Here is a 16,303-nt window from a genome sequence, read left to right as displayed (position 1 = left end):
GGATGGATTGAGGCAGTGTAAGGAAATCTGAATAACTAATCAGAGTCCTCATTAACCCCCTGCTGAGATGCTCAAACATTCACTTTGCTGTTTATGAAGCAGGGGGAAGGAATCCGCATTAAAATTGATGTGTTATTAATCCCACTGTTCTAGACCTTGTGGGTGCTGAATTTCCTTTCTTTTGCCTGAGGCCAAACAGTATGTGGGCAGCTTCTGCGGGGCACAGTGACTTTCTATTATTTATTGGCCCAGTGCAGCCAGCCAGCCAGCCAGATTTCACATTGAGCAAACGGCGTTAAATCTAATCACGGTTGCTTCATATCATCTTTACACGCACACACTCCTAGGTATTCACACTGATTCACATTCATAGCGCACAGAGGTGACCCACACGCGGCCAGACACTTCCGCTCCCATAAAGGTAAAGGGACCCCTGACCATTAGGTCCAGTCGTGTCCAACTCTGGGGTGGCAGCGCTCATCTTGCGTTACTGGCCAAGGGAGCTGGCGTACAGCTTCCAGGTCATGTGGCCAGCATGACTAAGCCGCTTCTGGCGAACCAGAGCAGCGCATGGAAATGCCGTTTACCTTCCCGCCGGAGCAGTACCTATTTATCTACTTGCATTTTGACGTGCTTTCGAACTGCTAGGTTGGCAGGAGCTGGGACTGAGCAATCACCCGTCGTGGGGATTCGAACTGCCGACCTTCTGATCAGCAAGCCCTAGGCTCTGCGGTTTAACCCCATACACGTGCACAAAAGCACCCACAACCTAAAAGTGCATGCATTGTGTCTCCCAGAGTTCCTGGAAGCAAGCAGGATGCAGACCTCCTCTGGACTGACAGGATCTGCTTTGTGCTAACAGCAATGGGTTTTGTACAAAGTGGAGAGGGGCGGGACATATAATAGTCTGGTATAAAGTCAGACTTGTTGTCCATCTCACCCAGTACTGCCTATGGTGACTGACTGCAGTTCTCCAAAAGGTGTTTCTCATGACCAGCTGCTCCTGATCCTTATGGCTGGTTAGAATTTGGGACATTTTTCATTTCCTCCCTCCTTGCAGAGAAACATTTGGTCAGTTTGGGAGAGTCAAAATGGTTTCAGGACTTTTCTTCCTGTACTGTTTCAGACATGTGGTTTATGTATTTATGTACGTGTTTGCCTTGTACATTTAATTTACATATTTGAGACCTTAAATTCTTATAACACTGGGGAGCCTTTTGCAGACCAAGGGCCACATTCTCTTCTGGGCAACCTTCTGGGGGCCACACAGTGGGGGTGGGGACAGAGGCCGGGCAGCAAAAGTAAAATTTGCCCTTGTACAGTAGGCTAGTTTCTGCACAGACCCACGCGTGTCCCTCCTGATCCAGACGAGCAGGAGGCATTGTCAGAGTTCAAGGGCACTATTCTAGCCAGGCAAAAGCAGTCAAGAAAGGTGCAAAGCAGAGCCAGTGAGAAGAGGAGGAGGAGCCTAGGGAGAGCCCCAAGGGCCAGGCAGAGGGGCCTAGGGGGCAGCAATGGGCCTCGAGGCTCGTGGTTCCCCCAGTCCAGCCGTAAGGTGCGATAGCTTGCCACGTAGACAGCTGCAATGGCATGCTGTCGGCTCCTGGTCCTAGCACCCCCAGACACTCAGGTAAGGGACCTTTCGTTATCTTTTATTTGTTCACATCTTCCTCGTGATATTGGCATATTCCGTTCACACAAGTTCCTTCTGTTTCCTTCATTGCAACGGACTTTCTGAGTTTTCTTAGGGAAGTGTATATACAGGCTCATTTTGGGGTGGGGTGGGGTGGGGGTGTATGTATCGCAAGGGATCGGTATGCAAAGTGAGGCAGTTTGATAAGAGTTTGAGCTGGAGCTAATTTATTAGCCGATTCAGCCTCTCCCTCCGCCCCCAGTTTGCAGACTCACTTACCTCCCATGGTGCTCCAGTAGAGCCAGCCCTCTCTGTTAATTAGGCATCTGGGGAGAGACAGCTTGATATCTGTGCCACTGACCATTCTGTAGCCTGCGGGCCAGTTGGCTGGAGGGAGAACAGGTTAATCATAAATCTCTTCAGACTTTCTGCGCTGAACTAAAGTTTCAAGCTGAAGTGTCTCCAATATGGTCTTTTTCAAGAGAGAGAAAGCTCTCTAGGGACTCCTAACACCCTCGCAGGAAAGAAGGGATCAACTCTCACTTACCCTAATGATCCATCCCATAGGCCAGGGCTTGCCTTCTGGGGCCAAATCCGCCAAGGTTCACTCGCTTTCCTTGCATTTCCTAAAGTATGGGTGTAGCGCCGCTCCATTTTTTCACAGGGAAGTCGGGTGGGCTTCAGGATAGGGGAGAAATTCATTTGCATTTCAATCAGCCTAATTTGCACTTTGCAAAACAGCGCCCAGACCAAAGCACAGCCAATCCTTCAGAGTCTGCACTTCTCCCAATAGTTCCCCGGCCAAGTAATGTATACAAAAATGCCAATATTATGCAACTGAACAAAAACAGTTTAAAAAAAAAAAGCTTTGCAAAATTGTGTATATTGAACAAAATTGCATACAAAAATGTCCGTAAAAGAATATATTTTTTTCAGTCTCAAAATGACGTGGTGGAAATGCGAAGAACTGAATTTAAGACTGGGGAATTGTGTCTTATTTCTCTTTATATGCTATAGAGCAGGCATGTCCAACAGGTAGATCATGATCTACCAGTAGATCACTGGACACCTGCGGTAGATCTCTGGTAGATAATTGGCACCCCCCCAAAGAAGCTGAACAACTGTGACTCCCCTAAAAAAGCTCAACATTTTTCCTCCTCCCTGAAAAAACTCAACAACTTTGACCTGAACCCCCCCAAAATTGGCCTTCCTCCTTCCTAAAAAAAGTTCAATAACTTTGACCTGACCCCCCAAAAAGGGGGTAGATCACTGCCAGTTTTTAACTCTGTCAGTAGATCGCAGTCTCTTGGGAGTTCGCCACCCCTGCTATAGAGGATTGCACTGTTAAACATGCTTTCTGGAATCTAAGAGGTAAGCATGTGTTTTGCAGATAGCATTTCAAATAGCATTGGGCAGGGTTTCCAACTACTTCAAGTGGCTCTCTCATTTTCGGTTTTTCACTACCACACTGCAAAGCGCCTCTTGTTCCCTTAGTGTAAAGCACACAATTCCCCCCCCCCCACAATCTGTCAAATGTTTGAGGATATGGCCTTCCTACATGGTCTGCAGCAGCACAAGGCAAGGAGAAGAGCAACGCTGTAAATTCAAGCAGCTTGACATGGGCCGTAGTTTCCTCATTCCCTCCTTCCCTTTTCATTTTGCGTTCTCTCTTCTTCCCCTGTCATATAAATTGTTGCACTTACACTTCAAGGTATGGCTTAGTGGCAGAGAAGATGAGATTAGGTGGGATATTTCAACCTGAAAGCTTTCTTTGGGCGGTCGTAGGGAAAATGAAAACAAGGTGGAGCATTAATTATGGGGAGAAAATCTGCTTATTTTCCCCCAGGCTCGAGAATGTCAGGGGCAACAGTGTCACCTGAGATGCTCTCTTCTGTTCCAGAAGGTGTTTTATTAATCCCCAGCTGCTCGAATGGCATACAGCTGTAGCAGCGTAAATTCAGGATGCCCTTGCAACGCAGTCTGGCTGCAGCATATTTCTTGAAGACGAACTTTCAACAGCAAGGGCCATTCGCATCTATGCATCCACAGAGAAAAGACTTGGGAATGCAGCTATGGAGCAAGGAAAGTCATTGTTCCTAAGAAACTGATACAGGGTCATAGATCAGCGGTAACCAACATGGTCCTCTCTAGATGTTTTGGGCTACAGGTTGGTTGGTTAGTATTATTTGGAGTGTGTTGTGGCCAAGTAAGTTCTACTCAGGGTAGACCCATTGATGCAAGAGAGCATTGTTGTTGTCGTTCAGTTGTGTCCAACTCTTTGTGACCCCATGGACCAGAGCACGCCAGGCACGCCTATCCTTCACTGCCTCTCGCAGTTTGGCCAAACTCATGTTAGTAGCTTCGAGAACACTGTCCAACCATCTCATCCTCTGTCATCCCCTTCTCCTTGTGCCCTCCATCTTTCCCAACATCAAGGTCTTTTCTAGGGAGTCTTCTCTGCTCATGAGGTGGCCAAAGTACTGGAGCCTCAACTTCAGGATCTGTCCTTCTAGTGAGCACTCAGGGCTGATTTCTTTAAGAATGGATAGGTTTGATCTTCTTGCAGTCCATGGGACTCTCAAGAGTCTCCTCCAGCACCATAATTGAAAAGCATCAATTCTTACAGTTCCTTAAACATGGTTGGGTGCGATGTCTGTGGGTTGCTTTGCCAGACGAACGATTTGGCAAAGCTTGGTGTTCCCTCCACCCATTGTGTGCTCTCGTTTCTGCTCATTTCCCATTTTACTTATTCATTGTTTATTCAAATATTTAAAGTCCACCAGCTCATTAAACTATTGATAGGTGGTTATAATGGTGTACAATAAACATAGTAAAATTCTAAAATCATAAACTATGCTAACAAATACTGAATCGATTTGATATTTATTCATTTACTTAGTAGCAAGCAATTGTTTGCCATTATATCTGAGCTAAGCAAACGATGGTTTGTCTATAGCATAGTTTGTCCACAAACTGCACACTGTGGCTTGTAGATAAGCTCTGTTTGGTGCATACCTAGGTTGTCTGGCTGGAATATAATTGCAAATGGCTGCTAAATTGGAAGTAAATGGAACTTAGAGCACATGAGAGGAGGGGGGACACATGAATTTGTACACATTGCACCATACTATCTGCTTGTCTGGGTGCACCTTTCCCTGTTAAAACTTTGTAGCTGTTTGGGGCTGCTGAAATACAAGCGGGGTGGAACAGAGAAACAGGCTTGGGTTTTCAACCTGCTAGCACTCCTGAACTAAGTGTGCAAACTTCAAGTTCTAACAGTAAGCTTTGGTTAGTCAATAGAACTAAACAAGTAACGCCTTGATATCAGTTCGTTAAAAGCCATTTTAATTGCACTCTTTTTCACTCTATAGACTGCTTGAGTTTGAGTAAAGTGGTTTGGGGGCTTTTCAGTATCTTGTCAAAGAGGTGTTTGATATTGATATTGTGAACAATCTGATGCACTTCTCTTGACTGTCTGAGTTAACAAGCTGAAATCTTTTTAAATGATGGCTGAAGAACAGCAGCTGATTCAGAGACTGGAACCTAGAACTTTCAAAATAAAAAATAAAAAAATTCCTTCCAGTATCACCTTAGAGACCAACTAAGTTTGTTCTTGGTATGAGCTTTCGTGTGCATGCACACTTCTTCAGATGCACACGAAAGCTCATACCAAGAACAAACTTAGTTGGTCTCTAAGGTGCTACTGGATGGAATTTTTTTTATTATTTTATTTTGTTTTGACTATGGCAGACCAACATGGCTACCTACCTGTAACTAGAACTTTCAGTTTCAGTCATTATTTAGGAAGGAACAAGCAGGGCACTGAATCTCATCTCTTCTCCTCTCCTTCTTTTGAAAACCTGATCTGTGAAATGTTAACCGTTCACTGCGTAGTAGTAACACATGCTCTGATTGGCTGTGTAGTTTTAAGGGAGTTTTTCCTCTGAATGTTTGGTTGGATGCCTTATTGCTGTGAACAAGATCAGAAGAAAGGCAAAACCTCTCTGTTACTTTCTCCTCAAATTATATGCTGTTTTTGTTCAGATTCCTCAGTAAAGTGTGGTCAGGATTTCCTTTATCTTTGGACTCCATCTATGTTGTTTGAGTGACTTTGCTAGCAGTGGACAGGGAAGGGGCATGTTTGCAAGCCCTGCCCCCAATGTCTTCATGTGTGTGTCCCTGCTCAGTGCCTGACTTCCCCATGTAGCATGAGGAAAGCCTGCTTGTGGGGATTGTACAGAGGGTTCTATTTGCGTTCAGACAAGTGCGAGAAGAAGCCCCATGCAGATCTTCCCTGGGCAACATGAGGAGGTTGGGACTGACCAGGCAGGGACGACAAGCATGAGAATGTGGGTGTGAGTGGGTGTCTCTGCCCCCATCCACACTTTGAGCATTCACATGTTCAGACAACTACCTTAAGAAAAACAAGGGGAAATGTGCAAAAAAGCAGATCTAAATCATCAAGTGTCAGGTACATCAGTAGTGCTCTGCCATTCTACAGGAGAAAGGCTGGTTGAGGCCCTGTTGAAAACCAGAAGGAAAAAAATTCACTGCAGACTTAATATTGGAGGACAGCAGGGGTATGCAATGTTGTGGCAGCAGTATCATCTGGATTCTCTGTCATAACAGAGTGAAGAAATGATGTCGGTTCCAGAGAAAACAGCCAGTCTGTAAACATCCAAAGAAAACAAATGCAAATGCAAAATTCAGACTCAGGCATGCCTGGCTGCCGTAGCTCTTTGGACCACAGCCATCAAACAATACTGAAGTTCAAGAAAACTGAAAAAAAAAGGCATGGAGGAATAGGAGTAAGATCTGGGAGAGCATATTCTCTCCAGGCAACCCTACACATGCAAAACGTAACAGCTAAAATTGTTTTTCAGGGTGTCGAAATGACAACTAAGTTTCAAGTTTCTGTGAATCGCCATGTGAACTCGTAGGGAAGGGTTGTAAAATACATGCTTTGCACACAGAAAGTCCCTGGTTGAATCCCTGGCAACTCCAGATAGGGCTGGAAAATACCCTTTTCTGAAACCAGGCAGAGGGCCTTCTCGGCAGTGGCGCCCTCCCTGTGGAACGCCCTCCCATCAGACGTCAGGGAGATAAAGAATTACACAACTTTTAGAAAACATCTGAAGGCCACCCTGTTCACGGAAGTTTTTAGTGTCAGACATTTTATTATTTTTTTCTATATTTTTCTGGAAGCTGTCCAGAGTGACTGTGGAAACCCAGCCAGATAGCCAGTGTATAAGCAATGTTGTTGGGGTTTTCATCAGCTGTACGCTATAATCATCACAATTATAACAAACAAAGGCTTGACATATCTCGCTTTGCATGCCATGAGTCTATCTCATATATTAAACTTCAGTAGCTAATGAAAACAATTGCTTACATAAATGGACTTTTCCACGATATTCTAATTTTTTGAGTTTCACCTGTATATACCTAAATTGTCGCCTGCAACTTGAATGCATATCTTTTCCCGATTATTCATTTCCCCCCTTTTTTTCTTATTGTGCCTATCTAGACCAAGCAAGCAAGACCCTTAAGATACAGCCAGTATAGCACAGAGTTGAATTCTGCAAAAAATAAAAAAATAAAATGACGCCTCTAGCAACTTGCACTATCAAATTTTTAATAACACATTCCCAAAGGGGGGGGGGGAAATAGAGACCGTGTTTTGCTTTTGGTTTTTAGGGACAAGCAAAATAGGGTATTTTCTTGGTCAACAAGGGCAGCAGGGGGGACATGGTGTTTTTGCAAGGCCTCTGTGTGCCCTGAAGCCTATTTGCGTAAGTCATGGTTGCTGTGGTTTAATCTCAGGAAAACAAATGGATAACCCATGTCTTTTATATATATCTAACTGATGTTAGTCAAGATCAGGTAGGATCCCATGGCCAATGGCTGTTTCCGAAGATCTGGACTGATTTTGCCTTCTGCTGCTTATCATATGGTTGGTTTTCTTTAGAAAGCGTTTCTCCTAAAGGAAGCACCTCCTTCTTTGCAACTGATGGTTTTATCTGTCTCCTCTCAGGTGGCTCTGCTGTGGCTGGAAGAAGCAGCTTTTGTGTAACCAGCAGAGAAAGGGCAGAGGAGAGGGTTTCAAAGGACAAGCGGCTCCCGGAGAAGACTCCATAGAAAGCACCGCATTTTCCATCGTATCACATACACAACAGTGGAGCAGATTGATTTCCGTAAGTCCCACCAGCCAACAAAAAGCTACTTTGCATACGGAATTGATGGGGAACGGATGTATTTCCATTTTAAAGGATGCCTTTTCAAAGTTATTTTTAGTGGGGCCCTACAATAAGATAACCCCCAACACCTGAATTGCAATGTGTGGATGCAGCAATATGATATAGGTCCTGTTTGTCCCATCACAAACACACACACACACACACACACACACACACACACACACACACAGTAGGCTTTATGCCCCCCAATGTTGGCTTAGGAAAAACAAAATAGAAGAGATCTGTTAGGGTGGAAAATACTCAAATGTAAATCGGTCTCCTTCTCCACTGAAAGAAGTAATTTGAAGACACTCTAAGGGTATTATGGCTCCAGGAAGAAATCTCTTCCTGTGGTTTTTAACAATTTAACTGATTAGTTTTTAAAAAGCATGATGCTTTAAGAAAAATACAAAAGCATTCAACAACCCCCCTCCGCTGGAAGACTACTTCACAGAACACACACGATTTCCAGTGAAAATGCACAATTCAGCCCCAATCTCCCTTCTGTCTGTGGCCAACCTTCCCCAACACACCGCCCTCCAGAGCCCATATTGGCTGGAGGTGATGGGAGCTGTAGACTGAAGCATCTGGAGGGCACCAGGTTGGTGAAGGCTGTTCTAGGCATTCTTCCTCCTCTCTTCTTGAATGTCCACCCATCTTCCTATCCTGTTCCTTGATTTGCAGACCATTCTTCTTCCTTTCACCTTCTGTGACCCATACAGAGATATTGCAGGTCATCTTCCAAGACTTCATCTACTTCTTTTCACAAAGTCTGAATCCATTGGGGGGGGGGGGGGGTCAATATGGATGGATGGATGGATGTTTTTAAAGAATGGTTATGATTTTTTCCCTCAGCCTTACTGTTTTATTTTTTTATAAACCACTTTGAGGGAGTGTGTTTTTGTTTTGGCAGTCAAGCGGTATATAAATTTTATGAAACAAATGCACTTTTATGAATGCATCCTTAATGCATTTATGGGTTCCATGTATTACAGAAGTGCAGAGTGGAGATATTTTGCATTATTCCCATCTCACTCCCTGTGTTCAGCCCACCTGTATTTTGATCCTGTGAACAAAGCTCAGCTTGACTTAATATCTATGTTTTTATTCACAGTTTAGTTTTTTAAAGCAAAGCTTTTTATTGAACCACAGACACCCAACCCATGGGTGTAGAATCAATGAAGACACAATGGGTTATATTTTGGGGTTTTTTGTTTTTTAGTTTAGTGGTTTCATCCTTTGTCTATTTGCAATTGTTCATATTAATTCCACAAATTAATATTACCAATTCTATGTCCATTTAATTTACATTATTTGGGAGTTTGGGTCCGATTTTGTTCATAATCACCTCTCTTAGTTTCCCGAGAATTACTTCTTTTTTATTTAGATAGTAGTCATGTACAACCAGTCCAAAATGATGTGATATTATGCTCTGAACATATGCACAGTCCGTAAATAGAGTTCTTTGGGGGCAATTTGCAATAGGAGAGGGCTGATGAAAACTGGAATCCAATAACATCTGGAGGGTATGATGCTAGCAGTTACATCTGCTGTTCACTGGCTTGATCCCCATGGCAGAAATGTAGGATAAAATGTATTAAACGTTTAAGCTTGTGACCTGAATGCCACATACAAGCCTCAGTGTTGTACGTGAAAAACTGGTTGTTGATCACCAGACCCATAATGAGTTACCCTTAAGAATGTTGTGGCAATCCAGCAACAGTAAGTGGAGAATCTTAGGATTCAATCTCATTTATTCCAGTTTCCCCCATGGCATGGATTTCAGAGGCATTCCAACTGCATGTCACTGTGACTTGGATAAGAATCACTATATGGCTGACAGTTTGAGCTTAAATTGAAGTGCTAGTTTGGAAAACTCTGTACGATGTTTCCTTAGGTGTCTGTCACAAGGATAGAGACAGGATTTCAATGATTCCCTGCCCACTTTATATTGTCTTGCCATTTAGGCTATTGATACAAAGATTTCTGCTTATAGGAACACATTCCAATTAGACGCCTTTTTTTAAAAAAAGAGACAGTTTTTTAAGTGACATTTTTCTTAGTGAGGAACTAGCAAAGGAGTTGGGTGTTGTCACTGCTAATTCCTCTGCACAATTTGGAAAGGCTGTTTAAGTAGCTGTGAACAGGGGTGTCTGTAGTTTCCAAGAGTTTGGGTATAATAATAATAATAATAATAATAATAATAATAATAATAATAATGTGGAAGGGACAACAGTTTTGCTAGGTTCCCCACCCAAAAAAGAACCCCAGCGGTCTCATTTGTTCCTGGTACACCAGGTATCTCATTCAGATTTTGATTCTGAGTTATAACTGCAAAATAGTTACCAGGAAGTCCAAGGATCTGTCCAAATGATCCTTGGTCAGAATTTACAGAACCTTTTTGCACCTTACAAATGGCTCTTCTTCGCTAACTGCATTTAGATGGTTACAAGTCCTGGGGAAATAGCAGGTTCATGCTGTCCTTCTTTCTAGTGAGATGAGTATTTACTTTCAAAAGCATCTATTAGGCCAGTATCTTTTTCACTCTCTGGTTTGCTATTAAGTACCAGAGAAAATATATGATACGTTATTGCTTTTCATTACTTCCATTTGTATCCAGCTTTTCTTTGATCATGGAGCTGAGGGTTATAGCCAATGCTAGTCCTACTCTGAGGAGACTCATTGAAAACAATAGAAAATGCTCACTTAGGTCCACTAATTTTAATGAGTGTACTCTGAATATACATTAGTTAGAGATGACCTTCAGTGAGGTGACTGGTGTAAGTATCCTTTCCCCATAGATTGCAGAGCAGCAGGCCATTTTGTGCTCCTGTCTCTTTTACTGCTTGTTTAGATGGGACAGGCATGTTTTTATCACGCTGTGTCCCCCATAGCAGCCATTTTGTGTTATGCCACACCCACATAGCAGCCATTTTGTGACTGGTGCCCACTGCACTTTTCAAAATTCAAAATGATTCAGGCTGCCCCCCAAAAAGTTGGGGGCCCTGTTGTTGGGTTGTTGTTGTTGATGATGTTCATTCGTGTCCGACTCTTTGTGACCCCATGGACCAGAGCACGCCAGGCACCCCTATCTTTCACTGGCTCCCGCAGTTTGGCCAAACTCATGCTAGTCGCTTCGAGAACACTGTCCAACCATCTCATCCTCTGTCATCCCCTTCTCCTTGTGCCCTCCATCTTTCCCAACATCAGGGTCTTTTCTAGAGAGTCTTCTCTTCTCATGAGGTGGCCAAAGTACTGGAGCCTCAACTTCAGGATCCGTCCTTCCAGTGAGCACTCAGGGCTGATTTCTTTAAGGGTGGATAAGTCTGATCTTTTTGCAGTTCATGGGACTCTCAAGAGTCTCCTGCAGCACCATAATTCAAAAGCATCAATTCTTTGGCGAGTTGTTGGGTTAGAGATTATAATAATAGGTAAAAAGGTAAAGGACCCCTGGATGGTTAAGTCCAGTCAAAAGTCTAGTACGGTGCTCTTCTCGCTTCAGGCTGAGAGAGCCGGTGTTTGTCCACAGACAGCTTTCCGGGTCATGTGGCCAGCATGACTTAACCACTTCTGGCGCAACGGGACACCGTGATGGAAGCCAGAGCACACGGAAATGCCGTTTACCTTCCTGCCACCTATTTATCTACTTGCACTGGCGTGCTTTCAAAATGCTAGGTTGGAAGGAGCTGGGACAGAGCAAAGGGAGCTCACCCCGTAATGGGGATTTGAACCACCGACCTTCCGATCAGCAAGCCCCTAAGAGGCTCAGTGGTTTAGACCAGAGCGCCCCCCATGCCCATAATGATATGTACAGATAGGGTAACTACTGGTATACGGAGAAGCAGTGCTTTTTTTCAGGGGGATCTTGCCAGAACTCAGTTCTGCCACCTTTTTGGTGGGTTACAGAATCTCTCAGTTGAGTTCCAGCACTTCTTGGGTAGCTGCTATTGCCATTCTAAGAGAAAGAGTTGAGATCTGGCACCTCTTTTTCTAGTAAAATAGCACTGAGCAGAAGCAATCGGAAAAACAAAGCTCTCAACAAATATCACAGGATAACAAAGGATCAGTGGCCCAATACCGATGGTAAAAAAATCTGGGTATAGCCAGTGAGTTCACATATGACAGAATGGCAAAGGGTAGCCATTGAGGGTACAGTTTGGGACAGAGATCCTATGGGGAGAGAGTGGACAGAGACTGAGACGTTAGGATTGCCATAAGTCCAGAATATCCGGAACACTGTAGCCAGCGGCAGTGTCTGGGTGAAAATCATGAAAAATGTCCAGGAAAACCCAGATGTATGGCAGCCCATGTTGGCAGTGCTGTTCTTTTGCTGATTTTCATAAATAAATAAATAAATAAATAAATAAATAAATAAATAAATAAATAAATAAATAAATAAATGCTTTACTTTATTTTGCCAATAAAGCTCAACAACTTTGCTCAAAAAAGCTCAGTAACTTTTCTGCCCAGATTCTCACTGTTTGAAATATGGCAACCCTACATAACACAAAATGGCTTGAGGGTGAGATGGCTGTAAATCAAACTGTAAAAAGATTGAAATTCCCTCTTCTGTGCTGCTGTTTTTATTTTATTTTTAATTCCTCCATTTCTCCAAGGAGCTCAGGGTGCGATTCATGATGCCCCTTTGAATTTATTTCACATAAACCATGTTGAATAGGTTAGGCTGAGAGACCAAGTGGCTAAGCTTTGATGACTGAGCGGGTATTTGACCTTCATAGAACCATTGTTCTGAGTCAGACCATTGGTCCATCTAGATCTGTATTGTCTACACTGGCTGGCAGCAGCTCTCTAGGGTTGCAGGCTAGAGTCTCTCCCAGCCCTACCTGGAGATGCCGTGGATTGAATCTGGGACCTTCTGTGTTCAAAGCAGATGCTCTACCATTGGGCTGTCGCCTTTGTGCCAGCTCAGTTCTTTCAAATTGTGCCACCATTCCTATGGAAAATAAACTCCATATTTTGTTTGAGGACCCTGATTTCTCCTTAAAAATCCAGGGGTGGCGAGCCTGTTGCCCTCCAACTGTTCTTGGACTACAACTCCCATCAGTCTTAGACAGCATGACCAATGGTCAAGGATGGTGGGATTTGTAGTCCAACATCCGGAGGATCGCAAATTCCCCATCCTTTGTTATAACCACCCACTTCCTGCCTCACAGTTCCTTATGGTAGACACACAGCAACTTTTCCATCAATGTCTGGCCGCAGAACTATCACTGAATGTTTCCATGGCCTTTATATAATATTCAAAGTGAATGCTTTCCCCCCCCCCTGTTTATTTTGGAGCAAACTACCCCATCTATGAACTTTAGAATCCTTGTAAACTTTAAAATTCTGCTTCCACTTACAGATAAAAACAAGGTTGTTTAATGCTGGTGTTCAAGGTACATTAACTTTGTCTGCTAAAGATCTCCTTGCCTGTTGCTGTGGTGTTCAAAAGGAAAAAAAAGGAAAAAAATCCCAGTGTTTATGTTATAGAGACATCCCTGGAGCAATCCATTCTTAAAGATTGGTTTGCGATTAGTTCCTTTGGAAGGGAGAAAGTGGCTTATTTGTAATTGTTACCCATCAGACATGTTACAGTACCTTCTCTTTCTCCCACCCAAAGCTTCCGCTTCAGATACCTCTAGACCACCCATTTGGAAATGACCTCAAGGGATTGGCTCCAGTGTACAGAACCGAGTGGTTTGAGTAAAGTTGCAAATCCTTGCTCAGGCAGGAAGGTCACTAGGTGGTGGTTCTCATGAAAACCCTAAACAAAACAAAACAAAATATTGGCATGGTTGTTGTTGTTTTTTTTGGTATGCTAGGCAGCCAAGTGCCAAAAGAAATGAATAAGAGCAGGCCCAGGAGATGATGAATCAATTGGAATCGGTTGTGAGTCCATCTTAAATTGTATGAAGGAGCTGAACCAGGTGCCGTTATGCAAGCGCTACGGAAGGTGGTGAATTTTGCCATCAAAATGCAGGAAACCCAGGCAAGGAAATAATGAAATATTCAGCCGCTATTTACGGAATTGATTTGAAGATCAAGAAGTTACGAGCAGCTAGATGAAAAGGATTAAGTAGGAAGCGTGAATGGAGAGATACTGTGGTGCAGAATTAAATTGGCGTTTCAGCTGTTCAATACTTTATGCGGATTTTATGAACAAGGAAAGGAAGGATATGGGCATGCAGATACGGCAGAGCCTTTGCTTTTCATAGTAGGGGGTGGTAGCTCCTTCCAACGGGAGGCGCATGGCATGGGGCGCATGGCATTTCCCTCCCCACCACCCATCAACTTTTGTATGTGCTCCCTTGGGCTTTTGTTTCTGCATCTTGAGACCCAGCAAGGAAGTGACCTTCTAAATCACCTGCTAACCTCTCTTCCCCCCCCCCCATAACAATGCAGGGAGAAGTGTGGGCTGCTTCTCTTGCATTTATTGCAGTGTTTGATGCGGCTGAATGAGGCAGCCCCTTGCTTTTCTCTGTCTTTTGTGGGTAGGGGTGGGTAGGTGAAAAAGAGAACAGGGCTCTGCCCTACACAACTATTATAGGAGCTGGAGCCCTGCCCTCTTTTTCACCTGCCCACCCTGCTTGGCAGGGGCAGGGAACCTTTGGCTCTCGGGCTGTTGCTGAACTACAACTCCCATCACCCCTGGTCATTGGCCATGCTTGCTCGGGCTGATGGGAGTTGTAGTTCAGTAACAACTGAACATCTGGTGGGCCAAAGGATTCTCACACCTGCTATAGAGAGACCCACAGAGTTGTGCATCTCCACCTCTGTTTAGTTTTCATGTCTCCAGATCTGTGAGTGTTGGTGGCTCTCTCTCTCTCTAAGCACTCTTACATGGGAGTAAATTGCACTGAGCACATTGGGACTTTCTGTTGCATATAGGAGTTCATTGCACAAAATGTAAACTAGGTGAGGCTATTAGAGAGCCAGTGTGGTGTAGTGGTTAAGAGCGGTAGACTCGTAATCTGGTGAACTGAGTTCGCGTCTCCGCTCCTCCACATGCAGCTGCTGGGTGACCTTGGGCTAGTCACACTTCTCTGAAGTCTCTCAGCCCCACTCACCTCACAGAGTGTTTGTTGTGGGGGAGGAAGGGAAAGGAGAATGTTAGCCACTTTGAGACTCCTTCTTGTAGTGATAAAGGGGATATCAAATTCAAACTCTTCTTCTTCTTCTTCTTCTTCTTCTTCTTCTTCTTCTTCTTCTAGTCCACTAAGGCCAGTATTGTCTATTCCAGGGATTGAGAACCTGTAGCCCTCCAGAGGTTGCTGGAGCAGCTCCTATCAGTCCCACCAAGCTTGGCCAATGGTCAGTGTCAGGGATAAAGGGTGTTATAGTCCAACAACCTCGGAGGGCCACAGGTTCCACACCCCAGTCTACTCTTACTAGCAGTGACTTTTCAAAGTCTCAGACAGAAGTCTTTTCTATTGCCTGATACCTAAGTCTTTTAACTGGAGAAGCCAGAGATTGAATCAGGGATCTCCAGTGTGCTCTGCAATCCCTCCCCAAATCAGATTTAGAAGTAATTTCCTCAGTGTTTTGGTAGGACCTTCTCTTCTCCCATCACCCTCGACTCCTCCTTCTTCCTGAAGCCTTAATTCAAGTTAGCTTCCAGATTGTTTTACACAATGTATTTCTTCCCACTGAATGTATGAAGGGAGGAATCATGATCACACCCACAGACCCCAAACCCAACCTCTGTTCATTTGGACAAAGGTTTAAGCAAACCCAACGCATAATTATTTTGCATTATTTGGATGGAGCCTGACAATGCAGTGACTCACAATGGGAAAATATCAATTAAAAAACACTACATATACCATATTTTCTGGCGTATAAGACGACCCCCAACTTTTCCAGTTAAAATATAGAGTTTGAGATATACCTGACCGCAGATTCTCCACCCGGTGTATAAGACGATCCCTGACTTTTGAGAAGAGTTTCCTGGATTAAAAAGTAGTCTTATACACCAGAATATACAGTACTTAAAAATGTACTACCAAATACTTTATCTAATCTAATCAAATAGGAGAAGGAACAGGAAAAAAATAAAGAGCAGCAACAAGAAGTTAATAAAATTATCATAATAAACACACACACACACACACACACACACACACATATTTCCAATAGCACCTTAGAGACCAACTAAGTTTGTTCTTGGTAAAAGCTTTTGTGTGCATGCACACTTCTTCAGATACCTACCTGAATCTCTCGTCTTCCATAAGTGGGTCACCACTACCAAAATGGCCCTTTTCTGTAGTTGCCACCTGCCTAACTTTTTCAGGCAGAGGCAGCCTGTGCAGTAATGCAGTTAGGTAATTACAGACTCTGGGGAGCCCATTAAGATTTTAATGTCCATAAAAGTGGTAAAGGCAGCTCTGTTGCATTTGAGAGCTGTCCTGCTTACCATGCTGAGTGAGGCCCT

General features: G+C 43.8%; 1 protein-coding gene across 2 annotated transcripts in view; it reads left to right on the top strand.

Annotated features, from left to right (window-relative positions):
• Positions 1-16,303, top strand: part of PKNOX2 (PBX/knotted 1 homeobox 2) — a 283,944-nt gene that overhangs the window by 120,825 nt on the left and 146,816 nt on the right. For both annotated transcript variants that reach the window (XM_033172676.1, XM_033172677.1), the window contains one exon: positions 7,668-7,827. The gene's annotated coding sequence lies outside the window, so the exon portion shown is untranslated. The remainder of the gene's footprint in view (positions 1-7,667; positions 7,828-16,303) is intronic.

Source organism: Lacerta agilis, chromosome 15, assembly GCF_009819535.1.
Source record: "Lacerta agilis isolate rLacAgi1 chromosome 15, rLacAgi1.pri, whole genome shotgun sequence".
NCBI lineage: Eukaryota > Metazoa > Chordata > Lepidosauria > Squamata > Lacertidae > Lacerta > Lacerta agilis.
This window is presented reverse-complemented; position numbering and strand designations above follow the sequence as displayed.